This window comes from Eubalaena glacialis, chromosome 18 (genome assembly GCF_028564815.1).
Source record: "Eubalaena glacialis isolate mEubGla1 chromosome 18, mEubGla1.1.hap2.+ XY, whole genome shotgun sequence".
NCBI lineage: Eukaryota > Metazoa > Chordata > Mammalia > Artiodactyla > Balaenidae > Eubalaena > Eubalaena glacialis.
The window spans coordinates 11,434,922-11,456,734 of record NC_083733.1 but is presented as its reverse complement, the minus strand read 5'-3'; positions in this window follow the sequence as shown (position 1 = coordinate 11,456,734).

Below are 21,813 nucleotides of genomic sequence, written 5' to 3'. Positions count from 1 at the left end.
CTTGTAGTAGTCTCTTATGATCCTTTGTATTTCTGTGGTGTCGACTGTAACTTCTCCTTTTTCATTTCTAATTTTATTGATTTGAGCCCTCTCCCTCTTTTTCTTGATGAATCTGGCTAAAGGTTTATCAATTTTGTTTATCTTTTCAAAGAACCAGCTTTTAGTTTCATTGATCTTTTCTATTGTTTTCTTTGTCTCTATTTCATTTATTTCTGCTCTGATTTTTATGATTTCTTTCCTTCTACTTACTTTGGGTTTGTTTGTTCTTCTTTCTCTAGTTGCTTTAGGTGTAAGGTTATGTTGTTTTTGTGAGATTTTTCTTGTTTCCTGAGATAAGATTGTATTGCTATAGACTTCCCTCTTAGAAATGTTTTTGCTGCATCCCACAGGTTCTGGATCATTGTGCTTTTGTTTTCATTTGTCTCTAGGTATTTTTTTATTTCCTCAGTGATCCATTGGTTGTTTATTAGCATATTGTTTAGCCTCCGTGTGTTTGTGTTTTTTACAGTTTTTTCTTCTTGTAGTTGTGATTTCTAATCTCACAGCATTGTGGTCAGAAAAGATGCTTGATATGATTCCAATTTTCTTAAATTTACTGAGGCTTGCTTTGTGGCCTAGCATGTGATCAGTCCTGGAGAATATTCCATGTGCACTTGAGAAGAATGTGTATTCTGCTGCTTTTGGATAGAATGCTCTATAAATATCAATTAAGTCCATCTGATCTAATGTGTCATTTAAGGCTTGTGGTTCCTTAATGATCTTCTGTCTGGATGATCTGTCCGTTGATGAAAGTGTGGTGTTAAAGTCCCCCACTATTATTGTGTTACTTTTGATTTCTCCTTTTATGACTGTTAGTATTTGCCTTATATATTGAGGTGCTCCTATGTTGGGTGCATAGATATTTACAATTGTTATATCTTCTTCTTGGATTGATCCCTTAATCATTATGTAGTGTCCTTCCTTGTCTCTTGTAATAGTCTTTATTTTCAAGTCTATCTTGTCTGATGTAAGTATTGGTACTTACATCTTTGCTACTTCAGCTTTCTTTTGATTTCCATTTGTGTAAAATACCTTTTCCATCCCCTCACTTTCAGTCTGTTTGTGTCCCGAGATCTGAAGTGGGTTTCTTGTAGACAACATATCTATGGGTGTTGTTTTTGTAGCCATTCAGTCAGTCTATGTCTTTTGGTTGGAGCATTTAATTTGTTTACATTTAAGGTAATTATCAATATGTAAGTTCTTACTGCTATTTTGTTAATTGTTTTGGATTTGTTTTTGTAGGTTTTATTTTTTCCCTTTTTTTCCTCTTCTCGTGTGATTTGATAACTATCTTTAGTGTTGTGTTTGGATTCCTTTTTCTTTTTTGTGTGTGTATCTATTGTAGATTTTCAGTTTGCAGTTACCATGAGGTTTTGATATAACAGTCTATATATACACAAGATTGTTTAAAGTTGCTGGTCTTTTAACTTCAAATGCATTTCCAATATCCTGCATTTGTGCTCTCCTCTTCTCAAAATTGCTGGTTTTGATATCATATTTGTGTGCTGATGATTTCCTACCTTTTCTGTATGTTTCCTTTACTGGTGAGCTTGTCCATTCGTAAGTTTCTTGTTTCTAGTTGTGACCTTTTCTTTTCTGCCTAGAGAAGTCCCTGTAGCATTTGTTGCAAAGCTGGTCTGGTGGTGCTGAATTCTCTTAGCTTTTGCTTGTCTGTAAAGCTTTTGATTTCCTTGTTGAATATGAATGAGAGCCTTGCTGGGTTGAGTATTCTTGGTTGTAGGTTCTTCCCTTTCATCACTTTAAATATATCATGCCACTCCCTTCTGGCCTGCAGAGTTTCTGCTGAGAAACGAGCTGATAACCTTATGGAAGTTCCCTTGTATGTTATTTGTTGCTTTTTCCCTCATTGCTTTTAATATTCTTTCTTTAATTTTTGTCAGTTTGATTACTACGTGTCCCAGCATGTTGCTCCTTGGGTTTATCCTGCCTGAGACTCTCTGCGTTTCCTGGACCTGGGTGACTGTTTCCTTTCCTATGTTAGGGAAGTTTTCAGCTATTATCTCTTCAAATATTTTCTCAGGTCCTTTCTCTTTCTCTTCTCCTTCTGGGACCCCTATAATGCGAATGTTGGTGCATTTAATGTTGTCCCAGAGGTCTCCTAGACTGTCCTCATTTCTTTACATTCTCTTTTCTTTATTCTGTTTTGTGGTAGTGATTTCCACCTTTCTGTCTTTCAGCTCAATTATCCACTCTTCTGCTTCAATTATTCTGCTATTGATTCCTTCTAGTGTATTTTTCATTTCAGTTATTGTATTCTTCATCTCTGTTTGTTCTTTAGTTCTTCTAGGTCTTTGTTAAACATTTTTTGTATCTTCTCAATCTGTACCTCCATTCTTTTTCCAGGATCTTGGATCATCTTTACAGTAAGTCCTCTACATGAAAACCGTCAAGTTGCGAACTTTCAAAGATGGAAATGTGCATTCGCATGTCCAGTTACATAAGTTAGTTCATGAGTCTGGTGTACATTTTCATGTGCATTCATCCTCTACAAGTGGTTGTGCTTTTGTGTACAGTAGTGTATAAAGTATAGTAGTACAGTATCTTTATTTCAAGCTGAGGATGTCCAGAAGCAAGCGTAAAAGCAGTGGTGATGTAGCTGGTACTACTGTATTTTTCAAGGTACTGTACTATAAGATTAAAAAAAAATTTGTTTTTTTTTGGCTGTGTTGGGTCTTCATTGCTGTGCACAGGCTTTCTCTAGTTGCGGCAAGGAGGGGCTACTCTTCATTGTGGTGCACGGGCTTCTCATTGCGGTGGCTTCTTCTGTTGCAGAGCATGGGCTGTAGATGCGCGGGCTTCAGTAGTTGCAGCACGTGGGCCCTAGAGTGCACAGGCTTCAGTTGTTGTGGCGCGTGGGCTCAGTAGTTGCAGTGCACAGGCTCTAGAGCACGTGGGCTTCAGTAATTGAGGCGTGCAGGCTCAGTAGTTGTGGCTCGCGGGCTCTAGAGTGCAGGCTCAGTAGTTGTGGTGCACGGGCTTAGTTGCTCCACGGCATGTGGGATCTCCCTGGACCAGGGCTTGAACCCGTGTCCCCTGAATTGGCAGGCAGATTCTTAAGCACTGCACCACCAGGGAAGTCCCAAAAATGTTTTATTTTTTGTGTGTGTTTGTTTTTCATGTATTATTTGTGTGAAAGGTATTATAAACCTATTACAGTACAGTACTACATAGCTGATTGTGTTAGTTGGCTACCTAGGCTAACTTTGTTGGATTTACGAACTAATTTGACTTACGAACGTGCTCTTGGAACGGAACTCATTCGTATGTAGAGGACTTACTTTACTATTATTACCCTGAATTCCTTTTTCAGGTACATTGCCTATCTCCACTTCACTTAGTTGTTGTTCTGGGGTTTCATTTTGTTCCGTCATCTGGATCATATTCCTCTGCTGTCTCATTTTGTGTAACTCCGTGATTATGGTTTCCATTCTGCAGGCTGTAGGGTTGTAGTTCTTCTTGCTTCTGCTGTCGGCCCCCTGGTGGATGAGGCTAAGAGGCTTGTGCAGGCTTCCTGGTGGGAGGGACTGGTACCTGCCCACTCGTGGGTGGAGCTGGCTCTTGTCCCTCCAGTGGGCAGGGCCATGTCAGGGGTGTGTTTATCAGGGAGTGGTTTGTTCAGAAAGACTTTAAGCAGCCTGTCTGCTCATGGGTGGGGCTATGTTCCTGCTCTGTTGGTTGTTTGGCCTGAGGCGTCCCAGCACTGGAGCCTACAAGCTGTTGGGTGGGGCCAGGTCTTAGTGAGAAAATGGTGGCCTCCAAGAGGGCTCACACCAATGAGTACTCACCAGAACTGCCACTGCCAGTGTCCTTGTCCCCGAAGTGAGTCACAGGTGCCTCCTGCTTCTGCAGGAGACCCTCCAATACTAGCAGGTAAGTCTGGCCCAGTCTTTTATGAGGTCACCACCTTTTCCCCTGGGCCTCAGTGCTCACGAGACCCTGTGTGCACCCTCCAAGAGTGGAGTCTGTTTCCCCCAGTCCTGTGGAATTCCTGAGATCAAACTCCACTGGCCTTCAAACTAGATGTTCTGGGGGTTCCTCCTCCTATTGCCAGACCCCCAGGCTAGGGAGCCTGATGTGGGGCTCAGAACTTTCACTCCTGTGGGAGAACTTCTGTGGTATAATTGTTTTCCAGTTTGTGGGTTGCCCACCTGGCATGTATGGGATTTGACTTTATTGCACTTGCACCCCTCCTACTGTCTCGTTGTGGCTTATTCTTTGTCTTTGGATGTAGGGTATCTTTTTTTGGTAGGTTCCAGCATTTTTCTGTTGGTGGTTGTTCAGCAGTTAGTTGTGATTTTGGTGTTTCCATAAGAAGGGGTGAGCTCACATTCTTCTACTCTGCCTTCTTGTCTCTAAAATTCTATTATTATTTTAATTTCATTATACTCTCTCTGTTTTGAAAGTTGCCATACATCTATTTGGGGATGAAACTCAAAGAAAGTCTCAATTTTTTAAATATCAGGAAAGAAATATACGTATATATAAATTGAATCCAGTGCTTAAAAAATGTACATTTACAATATGAATAAATGCAGATTCAGTTTTCTAAATTATTATATAAAGATATTTATATATTACATATAAATATATTTAAAATAAAATGTATACATATATTTAAGATATGTATTTTTTAAGCACTGGACACAACAGTTAAGATATTTATGAAGTGGTCATGGAGACAAAGTTATAAAGGATTATAAATTAGGTATTTACCTATGTCTTTCTGCTTCTACTCCAGTGCTTTCCTGTTAACTCTGAATACACCAAGGATACATATTATTGAAGATAATTATTTGCTTTGGGAAATATCATGGGTGTTTTTTCCCCCTCTAATGCCTGTTCATTAGCCTGTTCTGTTCATCACATGATTCCTTAAATCAGTCTTATGAGGAGACATCATGTCTTCAGCAGCAAGTTTAGGATACAGAACACTGACTTTAAATTGAGCCTCAAGATACCTGAAAGAAAGGACTTTGGGGAGTGGAAACCTAGAAGGTCAATAATCCTCTGCATACTCGTGAAATATAACCCTTGCTCCTCAAACAAACAAACAAATGACTCATTTCCTCAACAACAAAGAAAAAGTAGATCGGATTTTAAGATAAGTCTTTTCCTCCCTGATAAATGTCTCTCTTGTAATTATGGTTGTTTCTATGACAACTTCCATTGCCCTTCGGAACAAGATACTCCCTAAATGTGAATTTTTAAAAGTGAAGCTGCTGCACGTTTTTATGGAAGAGAAAAACCAAATGCTTGTAAATATTGTAATGCAAAGGTAAGTTATTTTTTCACCATGATGTTGCAGAATTATCTTTGTGCTTTTCAAGATAGTTCATATATAAATTGACTGACCTGTGGTTTGCCTTTTCTGAAAAGGAGGACATGAAGAATCAAGTAATACAATTGTAACATGTAATATATATATATATATGCATTTTTAAAAGTGGTATGAAATTTTAAAGACACCTGTAAAATCAACAGCACAAAATTCTTGATACTTTAGATATTTACTTTATTATTATTTTTTACTTCATTAGTCTATTTTGTAAAATATCTCTGATGATATAGACACATGAAGACATGAAGATATTCTTGTGATCATTGAGATTGTCCTACATGCCAGGATTAGAGCAAAGTATCCCATGGCATTTACATAGTTTGGATATTATTTTCATCTTTGAGATATAAAGGTCAGATAAAAGAGGGAAGGATTAGAGGATAGATCTAGGTATCAGCTATTCTCAGTAAGAATTACAACCTAAGAGGATGTGGAGAAAGGGAGCCCTCTTGCACTGTTGGTGGGAATGTAAATTGATACAGCCACTGTGGAGAACAGTATGGAGGTTCCTTAAAAAACTAAAAATAGAACTACCATATGACCCAGCAATCCCACTACTGGGCGTACACCCAGAGAAAAACATAATTCAAAAGACACATGCACCCCAATGTTCATTGTATCACTATTTACGATAGCCAGGACATGGAAACAACCTAACTGTCCATCGACAGATGAATGGATAAAGAAGATGTGGTACATATATATACAATAAAATATTACTCAGCCATAAAAAGGAATGAAATTAGGTCATTTGTAGAGATGTGGATGGACCTAGAGTCTGTCATACAGAGTGAAGTAAGTCAGAAAGAGGAAAACAAATATCATATATTAACACATATATGTGGAATTTAGAAAAATGGTACAGCTGAACCTATTTGCAGGGCAGGAATAGAGACGCAGATGTAGAGAATGGACGTGTGGCTACAGGGAGGGAAGGGGAGGGTGGGATGAATTGGGAGATTAGGATGAAATTTCTTCAGACACGTATATCCTATTTTCAGAAGATCATTTAATCAATTTCATTTCACAAAATCGATTTGATTGCTTAGACTTGACTCGATTGACATTCAGTGATTCAAACAATACCTTGAAAAAAAGCCAGGTGACTTGATCTGCCATAGGAGTTATTTTCAGGGTACCCCATTCTCATGGTGGTACTCATGACTTCTGTTGGTGCTGGCCTGTGCCCAGGCATGGCTTGGGATAAAAGCTTGAAGAGCTATTCCATTCACATACAGTGCTAACACGTAAAGAGACTCACTCTTCAGAATCATTTTATTAATATACTCTAGGGTGTGAAGGAATGTTGAAGTTATCTTGGGTAGTGCATAGTCTCCAAAGATTTCTGCCATTTCTTCCCTCCCTTGCCCACATGCTGCTTCTTATGTCAAGAGATGGGGTCCAAGTCCACCCCTATCCCCAGCCCTCTTGAGTTTGTGCTGTCCTTAGTGACTTGATTGACAAATAGAATGCAGTGGAATGGATGTTCTGGGATTTTGGAGGCTAGTTACAAGATTCTGGCAGATTTCATCTTAGTCTTGTTCTGGGAAAAACCAGGCCATGTAAGGATTCCCTGCCATTCCTCAGATGTTCCCACATCCTTACTGAGACACTTGACATGTGAATCTCCAGTTCCAGCCACCATCTGATGGCTGTTATGTATGAGACCCCAAGTGTGAATTGTCTAACTGAGCCCTGTCAACCCACATAACTATAACAAATAGTAATAATTTATTGTGTTAAGCCCCTGTGTTTGGAGGTGGTAGGTTATGCAGCTGTATGTAACCAAACATCTTGACTTCAAATGAGAATGTTTAGTGTTTTATTCTATCCATTCAGCATTTAAAAAATTCTCCAAAAGTATCTTCTTGGCATGTTTCTTGTTGTTGTTCATCTAATTAGCACCCTGTTAAACTAAATGCCAAGAGTGTCTTGTCTTCAGGCTACATTTCTTGTGTAGGTGTGTGTTTTCTGCAGGGCTGTCAGCTCAGTGATGCTACAAGCTTCTCAATTCTTTTAAGACTGCTGCACGCATTATTTTCTGGCATGCTTTCATTATATCCTCTTTGCTGTCTGTCCCTGAACTATTTATAGTAAAAACTGATGTAGGGGAGGAAGCCAAAAAGAGAGCCTACAAGTAATATCAAAGTAGAATATGTATTTATTGCTCTCCATGTCATATTAGCTGTTAATAACACAATCTGGTGATTCTCTCCTCAGATCAATTTCCTCAAAATGTACTATAGTTTCTCCTGTGTAAGACTGAAATATTGGCTTCAATTTGCATTTTTCCTGATTACCAGTGAGGTAGAACATTTTCTTTCATTGTGGTTACTGCTTTTCAGGTGAATTGCGCATACATATTTTGTACATTACTGATTTTTAGGATTTCTTTATACAGGCTGCTTGAATAAGCTCCTTGTCTATGTCTTGTGTTTTGAATCTACTTGTAATTTATTTTATGGCACAGATGTAGCAGGATTTCCTTTATGATTATGCTGCTTTAAGAAAATCTTCCTTACCCATCTATCCTAAGGATAATTACCTATGTATTTTCTAGACATTTTAGATTAGCTTTACTCATTGAGTGTTTAGAATATTTGGGCTTAACTTTAGTATGTGATATGAACAAGGATCTATATTTTTTCCTATGGATGTTCAATTTTCCCATTAGTATTTAATAAAAAGCCATCATTTCCCAGTGGTTTGTAAAACCACCTCTTTCATAAACCAAGTCTCCACACATGCACCTGAGTATGTGTCTGAGCTCAGCTTTCTCTTATTCTGTCTCTGACTGTCTATTAATACCATGCTCCTTAAAAAGACAATATTTTAAAATCGTGTTTCTAGATACCTCACAGCATGTTTTCTTTGCTGTTGTGAATGTAAATGTTTTATTACATTTTGATTAGTGACTAATTAATCATTGCTCTTGACTTCAGTGTATCAAAGGAAATTGCATTTATAACCAAAAGCAGTGATGCTGATGCTGGCTGGTCTGATTTTTAACCCCAGAACTACCACCTGCTATTGAGTGACTTAGAATTCTGCCAATTTTTTGCCTTAAGCAGTCTGAGACTAAGTTAAGAAAAGCAATCGTGTTTAGGGTTATACCGCTAAATGACTTTAAAATCCCTTTGAACTGTATCATTTGCTAATTCTCTGTGGAGCAGACATTGCCAATTTGAGATAGCAAGTAGTTCAGTTAAATGAAAGGAAAATGTTATGATTAATCTTGATAGTTGCCAGGAGTTTTGCTAAATGACATAAGGTATTATTATATTGTGATTGGTCCAGCCGACGGACTAGGAAAAATAGTATATTTAAATTGAAAGTGAAGTATACTTTCCACCGTATTGTGTCACTTGAGTTTCACTTCAGTTCTAGCACATTTAATGTAACATTTTTCTCATTCTGTGTACATCTGCACACACTTTTACCTGATACTCTGCTTTAATATCAAAAAAAGGTTTTCCAGTTTAACCATTATTTCTGAAATCCTTTTGGCTTTTTATGTGGATAAATACTACACCCCCACCGTAAGTTAATAAATCTCCCTTTAATACTGGGTCTTTGTCTTCAGAGCACATGTAAGGATTACATTTCTGAAAACCCTTGTGGTTGACTGAAGTCATGTGACTTGGGATGAGTTACTAGCCGTAGTTAATGTATGTCTTTGAGTCAGAGAATTTAATTGTTGGTTTGATACCCTCCAGCGATTATTCCCCCCTTTGGTAATATTTGAAAGGATTGCTGCCCCACTGGCTTGTATCTCTGAGTGAATAAGATGTTCAGAGTCGCCTGCTGCCTGTGATGGCAGAAAATATAACTAAGGCACTGAGATGTGGGGTTATTGCCAAACCTGGCCCATTCTAACTATTATAAATAACAGTATCTAGAAGAGAGGTCTGACTTAATGAAAACTAATATATGTGGCATTAGCATAATAGTTATTAGGCAGACTGGAAGTAAACTGATATTGAAGGCTGTAATAATGGCTATTCTTCTTATTCTATGATGAAAATTTTGGTAAATCTGTAGTTTGAATAATTTGTGAGACAGGGACTTCACTGGTGGTGCAGTGGTGAAGAATCTGCTTGCCAATGCAGGGGACACGGGTTTGAGCCCTGGTCCGGGAAGACCCCACGTGCCGCAGAGCAACTAAGCCCATGAGCCACAACTACTGAGCCTGCGCTCTAGAGCCCACGAACCACTGTTACTGAGCCCACGTGCCACAACTACCGAAGTCCGTATGCCTAGAGCCCATGCTCCACAACAGGAGAAGCCACCGCAACGGGAAGCCCACGCACCGCAACAAGGGGTAGCCCCCGCTCACTGCAACTAGAGAAAGCCCGCGCACAGCAATGAAGACCCAACGCAGCCATAAATAAATAAATAGATAGAGATAGATAAATAAATAATTTGTGAGACAAAAGACCATAGAGACTATGTAAACTTGGAAGAGGTAACTGCTTTTTATCATCAAGTGGTGAAAGATAAATTTCAGAAGGTCTTTGTTCAATAAGGGATGATTGAGCTTAGGCAGCAAGGATCAAATCAAAGGCACGATTCTTACCCATTGTTAAAACTTCTAAGTGGATTAAAAAGACACCTTGTGAATTTTTTTAGGCTGTGTGAGTGTGTGTGTGTGTGTGTGTGTGTGTGTGTGTGTGTGTGTGTGTGTAGGACAATCAAATATATCTTTTGACAAGTTCTTTTGATTTTAAAAAGGTCGTGCTTTCTAGATGAGTTATTTCTAGTAGATCCCAAACTGATTTGGCCATATCAACAGCATATTCCTTTAACAAAATTTCTCTGATTAAACGGATTCAAAAGAAACCTCAATTTCTCATATGGTTAATTTACTGGGTTTTCTTATTCCTAAATAAGGATTTTTTTCTCTGTTTTAAATATTTCTGTTAATTTTCCTTCCAAACTTGTGTGATCCCTTCTGGCAACAAATTGATTTCATTCAGTAGTTACCCAGAATTTCTCACATGGGAGACAGTGATTTTCAGAGACGTTCACATCATCTTAATAACAAAAATCCATATTTAAACAAATATTTTTGTACATCCTAAGCCAAGGGGCTACTCAAATTGGCTATTGTAATTTCCTATAGTACTTGGGTGAATGTATTTTTCTTTTGAATAATTTCATTTTTGGATTGTTAATAGCTAGTTTAGAGAAATACATTTGATTTTTAAAATATTATTCTAGTATCCTGCTGTCTTGTTGAACTAGTTTAATAGAGTTTTTAGTCCTTACAATTTTATGTATAAAAGATCATGCCATCTTTGAATAGAGGTGTCTTCTTACTTTCAATCTGTATGAATTTTCTTTCTTTTCCTTGCCTAATTGCCCTGACTAGATTCTCTAGTAAAACATTAAATAAAAGTTTTTTTTTTCTGGAGCAGTTTGAGGTTCACATCAAAATGTGAGAGGAAGGTACAGAGATGTCCCATATACCCCATACCAATACTTGCATAGCCTCCTGCGTTATCAGCATCTCCCACCACAGTGGTGTATTGCTTACAACTGATGAACCTATGATGACACATCATTATCACCCAAAGTCCATGGTTTTCATTAAGATTCACTCTTGGTGTTCATTCTATGGATTTGGACAAATGTATAATGACATATATCCATCATTATAATATCATATGGAGTATTTTCACTGGCCTAAAAATCCTCTGTGTTCTGCCTATTCATCCCTCCCTCCCCAAATCCCTGGCAACCAGTGATCTTTTTACTGTTTCCAAAATGTCATATAGTTAGTATCATACAATATGTAACTTTTTTCAGATTGGCTTCTTTCACTTAGTAATAGGCATTTAAATTTCCTCTATGTCTTTTCATGGCTTAATGGCTCATTTGTTTTTAGTATTGAATATTATTCCATTGTCTAGATGTACCAGTTTATTTATCCATTACCTACTGAAGAGCATCTTGGTTGCTTCCAAGTTTTGGCAATTATGGATGAAGCTGCTAAAACATCCACATACTGGTTTTTGTGTGGACATAAGTTTTCAACTCCTTTGGGTAACTACCAAGGAGTGCAATTGCTAGATCATATTGTTAGAGGATGCTTTTTTAAAATTTTATTGGGGTATAGTTGACTTACAATGTTGTGTTAGTTTCAGGTGTACAGTGAAGTGAATCAGTTATACATATGCATTTATCTATTCTTTTTCAGATTCTTCCGCATATAGGTCATTACAGAATATTGAGTAGAGTTCCCTGTGCTGTACAGTAGGTCCTTGTTGATTATCTGTTTTATATACAGTAGTGTGTATATGTTAATCCCAATCTCCTAATTTATCACTTCCCCTCATGCTTCCCCTTTGGTAACCATAAGTTTGATTTCGAGATCTGTGAGTCTGTTTTTGTTTTGTAAATAAGTTCATTTGTATCATTTTTTATTAGATTCCACATATAAGAGATACCATGTTATTTGTCTTTCTCTGTCTGACTTCACTTAGTATGATAATCTCTAGGTACATCTGTGTTGCTGCAAATGACATTATTTCGTTCCTTTTTATGGCTGAGTAATATTCCATTATATATATATGTGTGTGCAGTGAACATTGGGGTGCATGTATCTTTTTGAATTATGGTTTTCTCTGGATATATGTCCAGGGGTGGGATTGCTGGGACATAGGGTAGTCCTGTTGTTAGTTTTTTAAGGAATCTCCATACTGTTTTCCATAGTGGTTGTACCAATTTACATTCCCACCAACAGTGCAAGAGGGTTCCCTTTTCTCCACACCCTCTCCAGCATTTACTGTTTATAGATTTTTTGATGATGGCCATTCTGACGAGTGTAACATGATACCTTTTGATTTGCATTTCTCTGATAAATAGTGATGTTGAGCATCTTTTCATGTACTTTTTGGCCATCTGTGTGTCTTCTTTGGAGAAATGTCTATTTAGATCTTCTGCCCATTTTTTGATTGGGTTGTTTATTTTTGATATTGAGCTGCATGAGCTGTTTGTATATTTTGGAGATTAATCCCTTGTCGGTCGGATCATTTGTAAATATTTTCTCCCAATCTGTGGGTTGTCTTTTAGTTTTGTTTATAGCTTCCTTTGCTGTGCAAAAGCTTTTAAGTTTAATTAGGTCCCATTTATTTATTTTTGTTTTTATTTTCATTAGTCTAGGAGGTGGATCCAAAAAAGATCTTGCTGTGATTTATGTCATAGTGTTCTGCCTATGTTTTCCTCTAAGAGTTTTATAGTGTCTGGTCTTACATTTAGGTCTTTAGTCCATTTTGAGTTTATTTTTGTGTATGGTGTTCTAATTTCATTCTTTTACATGTAGCTGTCCAGTTTTCCCAGCACTGATTATTGAAGAGACTGTCTTTTGTCCATTGTATATTCTTGCCTCCTTTGTTATAGATTAGTTGACCATAGGTGTGTGGGTTTATCTCTGGACTTTCTATCCTGTTCCATTGATCTATATTTTTGTTTTTGTGCCAGTATCATACTGTTTTGATGACTGTAGCTTTGTAGTATAGGTGGAAGTCAGGGAGCCTGATTCCTCCAGCTCCGTTTTTCTCTCTCAAGATTGCTTTGGCTATTCAGGGTCTTTTGTGTTTCCATACAAATTCTAAATTTTTTTGTTCTAGTTCTGTGAAAAATGCCATTGGTAATTTGATAGGGATTGCATTGAATCTGTAGATTGCTTTAGGTAGTATAGTCACTTTGACAATATTGATTCTTCCAATCCAAGAACATGGTATATTTCTCCAATTGTGTCATGTTTGATTTCTTTCATTAGTATCTTATAGTTTTCTGAGTACAGGTCTTTTGCCTCCTTAGGTAGGTTAATTCCTAGGTATTGTATTCTTTTTGATGTGATGGTTAATGGGATTGTTTCCTTAATTTCTCTTTCTGATCTTTCATTGTTAGTATGTAGAAATGCAACAGATTATTGTGGATTAATTTTGTATCCTGCAACTTTACCAAATTCATTGATGAGCTCTAGTAGTTTTCTGGTAGCATCTTTAGGATTTTCTATGTATGGTTTCATGCCATCTGCAAACAGTGACAGTTTTACTTCTTCTTTTCCAGTTTGGATTCCTTTTATTCCTTTTTCTTCTTTTTTCTTCTCCGAATGCTGTGGCTAGGACTTCCAAAACTATGTTGAATAAAAGTGGTGAGAGTGGGCATCCTTGTCTTGTTCCTGATCTTAGAGGAAATGCTTTCAGCTTTTCACCATTGAGAATGATGTTAGCTGTGGGTCTGTCATATATGGCCTTTATTATGTTGAGGTAGGTTCCCTCTATGCCCACTTTCTGGAAAGTTTTTTATCATAAATGGGTGTTGGATTTTGTCAAAAGTTCTTTCTGCATCTATTGAGATGATCATATTGTTTTTATTTTTCAGTTTGCTAATGTGTTGTATCACATTGATTGATTTGTATATGTTGAAGAATCCTTCTCTCCCTGGAATAAATCTCACTTGATCATGGTGTATGATCCTTTTAATACATTGTTGGATTCAGTTCAGGGTTTTTGCATCTATGTTCATCAGTGATATTGGCCTGTAATTTTCTTTTTTGTGTGATATCTTTGTTTGGTTTTGGTATCAAGGCAATGGTGGCCTCATAGAATGAGCTTGGGAGTGTTCCTTCCTCTGCAGTTTTTTGGAAAAGTGTCAGAAGGATAGGTGTTAACTCTTCTCTAAATGTTTGATAGAATTCGCCTGTGAAGCCATCTGGTCTGGGACTTTTGTTTGTTGGAAGTTTTTTAATAACAGTTTCAATTTCAGTACTTGTGTTTGCTCTGTTCATTTTTTCTATTTCTTCCTGATTCATTCTTAGGAGATTGTACTTTTCTAAGAATTTGTCCATTTCTTCTAGGTTGTCCATTTTATTGGCATATAGTTGCTTGTAGTAGAGGATGTTTAGTTTTGTAAGAAGCCGCCAAACTGTCCTCCAGAGTAACCGTGCCATTTTGCATTCCTATCAGCAGTGAATGGGAGATATTATAGCTCCACATCCTCACCAGGATTTGGTGTTGTCAGTGTTCTGAATTGGGGATATTCTAGTAGGTTTGTTTGCATTTCCCTGATGACATATGATGCGGAATATCTTTTGATATGCTTATTTGCCATCTGTATATCTTCTTTGGTGAGATGTCTGTTAATGACTGGCCTATTTTTTAATCAGGATTTTAAATTTACTCTTGAGTTTTACAAGTTCTGTGTATATTGGGGGTAACAGTCCTTTATCAGATGTGTCTTTTGCAAATATTTTCTCCCAGTATGGGGCTTTTCTCTTATTCTCTTGACATTGTCTTTTCTCTAGTGAGTTTTTAACTTCAGTTGTTATACTTTTCAACTCCAGAGTTTGCATTTCCTTTTTAAAAAATAAGTTCTATCTTCTTATTGTTATTTTCTATTTGATGAGACACTGTTATCATATCTTAACATTTTTTTTTAACATTTATTGGAGCATAATTGCTTTACAATGGTGTGTTAGATTCTGCTTTATAAGAAAGTGCATCAGCTATACATACACATATATCCCCATATCTCCTCCCTCTTGCGTCTCCCTCCCACCCTCCCTATCCCACCCCTCTAGGTGGTCACAAAGCACCGAGCCAATCTCCCTATGCTATGCGGCTGCTTCCCACTAGCTATCTATTTTACATTTGGTAGTGTATACAAGTCCATGCCACTCTCTCACTTCGTCCCAGCTTACCCTTCCCCCTCCCCGTGTCCTTAAGTCCATTCTCTATGTCTGCGTCTTTATTCCTGTCCTGGCCCTAGGTTCTTCAGAACCATTATTTTAGATTCCATATACATGTGTTAGCATACAGTATTTCTTTTTCTCTTTCTGACTTATTTTACTCTGTATGAAAGACTCTAGGTCCATCCACCTCACTACAGATAACTCAATTTTGTTTCTTTTTATGGCTGAGTAATATTCCATTGTATATATGTGCCACATCTTCTTTATCCATTCATCTGTCGATGGACACTTAGGTTGCTTCCATGTCCTGGCTATTGTAAATAGAGCTGCAATGAACATTGTGGTACATGACTCTTTTTGAATTATTGTTTTCTCCAGATATATGCCCAGTAGTGGGATTGCTGGGTCATATGGTAGTTCTATTTTAGTATTTTAAGGAACCTCCATACTGTTCTCCATAGTGGCTGTATCGATTTACATTCCCACCAACAGTGCAAGAGGGTTCCCTTTTCTCCACACCCTCTCCAGCATTTATTGTTTGTAGATATTTTGATGATGGCCATTCTGACGGGTGTGAGGTGATACCTCATTGTAGTTTGATGTGCATTTCTCTAATTAGTGATGTTGAGCATTCTTTCATGTGTTTGTTGTCGATCAGTATATCTTCTTTGGAGAAATGTCTATTTAGGTCTTCTGCCCATTTTTGGATTGGGTTGTTTGTTTTTTTGATATTGAGCTTCATGAGCAGCTTGTAAATTTTGGAGATTAATCCTTTGTCAGTTGCTTCATTTGCAAATATTTTCTCCCATTCTGCGGGTTCTCTTTTCGTCTTGTTTATGGTTTCCTTTGCTGGGCAAAAGCTTTTACGTTTCATTAGGTCCCATTTGTTTATTTTTGTTTTTATTTCCATTTCTCTAGGAGGTGGGTCAAAAAGGATCTTGCTGTGATTTATGTCATAGAGTGTTCTGCCTATGTTTTCCTCTAAGAGTTTTATAGTGTCTGGACTTACATTTAGGTCTTTAATCCATTTTGAGTTTATTTTTGTGTATGGTGTTAGGGAGTGTTCTAATTTCATTCTTTTACATGTAGCTGTCCAGTTTTCCCAGCACCAATAATTGAAGAGGCTGTCTTTTCTCCACTGTATATTCTTGCCTCCTTTATCAAAGATAAGGTGACCATATTTGTGTGGGTTTATCTCTGGGCTTTCTATCCTGTTCCATTGATCTATATTTCTGTTTTTGTGCCAGTACCATACTGTTTTGATTACTGTAGCTTTGTAGTATAGTCTGAAGTCAGGGAGCCTGATTCCTCCAGCTCCGTTTTTCTTTCTCAAGATTCCTTTGGCTATTTGGGGTCTTTTGTGTTTCCATACAGATTGTGAAATTTTTTGTTCTACTTCTGTGAAAAATGCCATGGTAGTTTGATAGGGATTGCATTGAAGCTGTAGATTGCTTTGGGTAGTGTAGTCATTTTCACAGTGTTGATTCTTCCAATCCAAGAACATGGTATATCTCTCCATCTGTTTGTATCATCTTTAATTTCTTTCATCAGTGTCTTATAGGTTTCTGCATACAGGTCTTTTGTCTCCTTAGGTAGGTTTATTCCTCGGTATTTTATTCTTTTTGTTGCCATGGTAAATGGGAGTGTTTCCTTAATTTCTCTTTCAGATTTTTCATCATTAGTGTATAGGAATGCAAGAGACTTCTGTGCATTAATTTTGTATCCTCCTACTTTACCAAATTCATTGATTAGCTCTAGTAGTTTTCTGGTAGCGTCTTAGGTTTCTCTATGTATAGTATCATGTCATCTGCAAACAGTGACAGCTTTACTTCTTCTTTTCTGGTTTGGATTCCTTTTATTTCTTTTTCTTCTCTGATTGCTGTGGCTAAAACTTCCAAACTGTGTTGAATAGTAGTGGTGAGAGTGGGCAACCTTGTCTTGTTCCTGATCTTAGTGGAAACGGTTTCAGTTTTTCACCATTGAGAACGATGTGGCTTTGGGTTTGTCATATATGGTCTTTATTATGTTGAGGTAAGTTCCCTGTATGCCTACTTTCTGGAGGGTTTTTATCATAAATGGGTGTTGAATTTTGTCAAAAGCTTTCTCTGCATCTATTGAGATGATCATATGGTTTTTCTCCTTCAGTTTGTTAATATGGTGTATCACATTGATTGATTTGCGGATATTGACGAATCCTTTCAATCCTGGGATAAACCCCACTTGATCATGGTGTATGATCCTTTTAATGTGCTGTTGGATTCTGTTTGCTAGTATTTTGCTGAGGATGTTTGCATCTATGTTCATCAGTGATATTGGCCTGTAGTTTTCTTTCTTTGTGACATCTTTGTGTGGTTTTGGTGTCCGGGTGATGTTGGCCACGTAGAATGAGTTGGAGGGTGTTCCTCCCTCTGCTATATTTTGGAAGAGTTTGAGAAGGATGGGTGTTAGCTCTTCTTAAATGTTTGATAGAATTCGCCTGTGAAGCCATCTGGTCCTGGTCTTTTGTTTGTTGGAAGATTTTTAATCACAGTCTCAATTTCAGTGCTTGTGATTGGTCTGTTTATATTTTCTGTTTCTTCCTGGTTCAGTCTCAGAAGGCTGTGCTTTTCTAAGAATTTGTCCATTTCTTCCAGGTTGTCCATTTTATTGGCATATAGTTGCTTGTAGTAATTTCTCATGATCCTTTGTATTTCTGCAGTGTCAGTTGTTACTTCTTTTTGATTTCTAATTCTATTGATTTGAGTCTTCTCCCTTTTCTTTATGAGTCTGGCTAATGGTTTATCAATTTCGTTTATCTTCTCAAAGAACCAGCTTTTAGTTTTATTGATCTTTGCTATCGTTTCCTTCATTTCTTTTTCATTTATTTCTAATCTGATCTTTATGATTTCTTTCCTTCTGCTAACTTTGGAGGGTTTTCTGTTCTTCTTTCTCTAATTGCTTTAGGTGTAAGGTTAGGTTGTTTATTTGAGATGTTTCTTGTTTCTTGAGGTAGGATTGCATTGCTGTAAACTTCCCTTTTAGAACTGCTTTTGCTGCATCCCGTAGGTTTTGGGTCATTGTGTTTTCATTGTCATTTGTTTCTAGGTATTTTTTGATTTCTTCTTTGATTTCTTCAGTGATCTCTTGGTTATTAAGTAGTGTATTGTTTAGCCTCCATGTGTTTGTATTTTTTACCGATTTTTTCCTGTAATTGATATCTAGTCTCATAGAGTTGTGGTTGGAAAAGATACTTGATATGATTTCAATTTTCTTAAATTTATCAAGGCTTGATTTGTGACCCAAGATATGATCTGTCCTGGAGAATGTTCCATGAGCACTTGAGAAGAAAGTGTATTCTGTTGTTTTTGGATAGAATGTCCTATAAATATCAATTAAGTCCATCTTGTTTAATGTATCATTTAAAGCTTGTGTTTCCTTATTTATTTTCATTTTGGATGATCTGTCCATTGGTGAAAGTGGGGTGTTAAAGTCCCCTACTATGATTGTGTTACTGTCAATTTCCCCTTTTATGGCTTTTAGCATTATCTTTAATTTTTAAAAGATGTTTTCTGGTTCTCTTAACAGTTATAATGTCTAATAACATATCCATAATGTCTGAAGTCTGGGGTCAGATTTTGGAAAAAAACTATATTTTAGTCTGAAAGGTGTTGGATTTTATCAAATGCTGCCTAAGCATTACATCTGAGTCAGCATGAGCCACATTTTGCTGAGGTTGTTCTCTTGCTGAGGTTGGCCCTCTTGGCCAGCTAGATTTTAGCCTCTACCATGTTATGTGTGTATGCCTTAGAGGCTAATACTATAGTTCAAGTTTAGGTTTTTCCCCTCTATTCAGGCCAGTAGCTTGGAACGCCCTCTCCAGTCACTCCTGGAAGGGCAAGTCTTGGGCATGCATGCAGTATTCCAGACTGCCAGGGATGGTCGTGATTTTCTTTTGAAGCCCAGATTCCTAAGGGTTGCCTCTGGATCAGAGTTGCTAATTGTTCAGCCAGTGTTTGCTCAGACCTTGTGCTTGATCCCCTAGTGACAGTGAGGCTTCTGTCCTGTTGATGGATCTGTGTGTGACGTGGGGAATGTTTTTAGTCTTTGTCACGCTGTGTTCTCATTGGTCCTCAGTGGTGCAGCCTAGCACATGTCCACAGCCTTCTCAACCCCCAGTACTGACTGTGAAGCCAGGATGACTCTAATTGCCTATATCTTTCCTTGATCCTCTCTGTTAAACTTCTAAGTGTTCTGACTGTTTGCTTTTGGCCACCATTATCAAGGAGCCCCATGTTCCCTCTTAAACACCCTCCACCAAGATCTCCATTGCTTCATCAATCTCTTTAGTTGGAGCCTTCTCCACGTTCTTTTCCAAACACAGTCGGTCCCCTCAGGCAGAACAGCAGAGCACATCATGTATAGAGCCTGCTTTTGTTCCCTGGCAGAACCTCTGGGCCACTGTACAGGAGCTAGGTGTAAGGACAGTGGTCCCCTTCTCCCATGTGACACCTGTAAAAGCGGGTGCTGGGTGGGTAGTATAACCTAATGGGCTTGGCTTCTCCCTCCAGCATGAAAATTCTACCTTAAGAGCAAGATGGGGCAGAGACATTTAGGGCCAAGCATTCTCAACCTGCTATGTTTGGAGTAGAGCTTCCATCCCTACATGGGAGATGGGGAGCCTGGTCCTTTCAGCCACACCTTCCAGGAAAAGAGTTTCTGCAACCAGGAGCCAAAGGAAATTAGAAATGCTGGTGACTTACCCCTTTTGCAATGAACTGTAGTTTTAGCCAGTGAACTGGGGGTGGGGGGGAGAGGGAACCCTATATTTTCAGCTGCACCACAAAGAATAGTGCATCTGTCTACTGGGGGATGTGAGAGGGAATGGGTCGTGGCTCAAATGCCACAGATTTTCACTGTTCTTATCAAGTACCCAGCCTTGATTTCTATATCCCAGGTCTCACTAGGAATCAAGGATTCTCGTAGAAAAGCCTGATGTCAGGGTTGGGATAGGAAAAGTGCAAGATAAGCCTGGAACATCTTATTGTGCCAAAAAATAAATCAGTGTTTGAAATATCATGGGGACATGTCACAAGCCAGTTTGAAGGGGCTCCCTGTGGCAAAATCTGGAACAATCTGAGCACCAGAATAATGATAGTAACAGAATTCAGAAAATAACATATGTAAATATAAATCTATACTGATAAAAAAAAATGGGGGAAAAGAGGAAGCTCTGTAGAAGAATTCTATAAATTCTATTATTCTGTAAGAATAATAAATACAGAAATAATGCTTTATTATAAAATCACCTTTCTGCCACCATCATACTAAGGATTGATTCAGGCAAGATCATTAATAGATGCTAAAAATAGTGGATGAAATTTGAATGAACAGAATATTTACATAATCTCAAAGTTTCTCCTTTGAGTTACTAATTAATCACAAAGGAAAAAAAAGAGTAACTTTATAGGGGAAAAACCTGGTAGACACCACCTACTGAAGTGATCAACTTAGCATCACCCATAAATGGACAAACTGATATCTTGTGTCTTCTAGAATAATGCCCTGGGAGGAACACAGCATTGCATCTGTGATGCTCCTGCTAAGAATGCATGGCCTGGATCTAGTCGTGAGGAAACATCAGGCAAATATAACTTGAAGGACTTTCAATAATTGGTCTGTGTTCTTCAAAAATCTTAAAATCATTAAAGAAAAGAAAGGCTGCTAGGAATTTCCCGGCGGTCCAGTGGTTAAGACTCCGTGCTTCCACTGCAGGGGGCCTGGGTTTGATCCCCGGTTGGGGAACTAAGATCCCACAAGCACATGGACAAAAAAAATAAAAAGAAAAAAAGGTTGAAAATTGATTCTGGATTGGACTTGGACCAAGAAAAAAATTGTTATGAGGGATATGATTAGGACAATTGGTACTATACAATTTGAATATGAACTGTGGAATACATAATAGTACTGAGTCAATATTAAGTATCCTGAGTTTGATAAATATACTGTGACTGCATAAGAGAAAATCCATATTTTAGGAAAAAAGTCACTGAATTTATTTGTGGAAAAAGAGAGGTGATGTCTATAAATTATACCCAAATCATTCAGAAATGTTTATGTAACCAGAATATGTTTATAACAAGAGTCATTAGAAAAGTATATAGTATTTGACCCAGAAATACTACCATATGAAATTTATTTGTCCTAAAATAAATGGAGAAAAATCCATTCGTATCACTATTCAACTACAGGTTAATTTCATTTATTTTTAATTGAAGTATAGTTGATTTACAAAGTTGTGCTAATTTCTGCTGTACAGCAAAGTGACTCAGTTATACACATATATACATTCTTTTTTAATATTCTTTTCCATTATGGTTTATCCCAGAAGGTTGTATATAGTTCCCTGTACTATACAGTAGGACCTTGTTGTTTATCCATTCTAAATGTAATAGTTTGCCTCTGCTAACCCCAGACTCCCAGTGCATCCCTCTCCCTCCCACCTTCCCCCTTGGCAACCACAAGTCTGTTCTCTATGTCTGTGAGTCTGTTTCTGTTTTGTAGATAGGTTCATTTATGCCATATTTTAGATTCCACATACAAGTGATATCATATGGTATTTCTCTCTGACTTACTTCACTTAGTATGATAATCTCTAGGTCCATCCATGTTGCTGCAAATGGCATTATTTCATTCTTTTTTATGGCTGAGTAGTATTCCATTGTATATATGTACCATA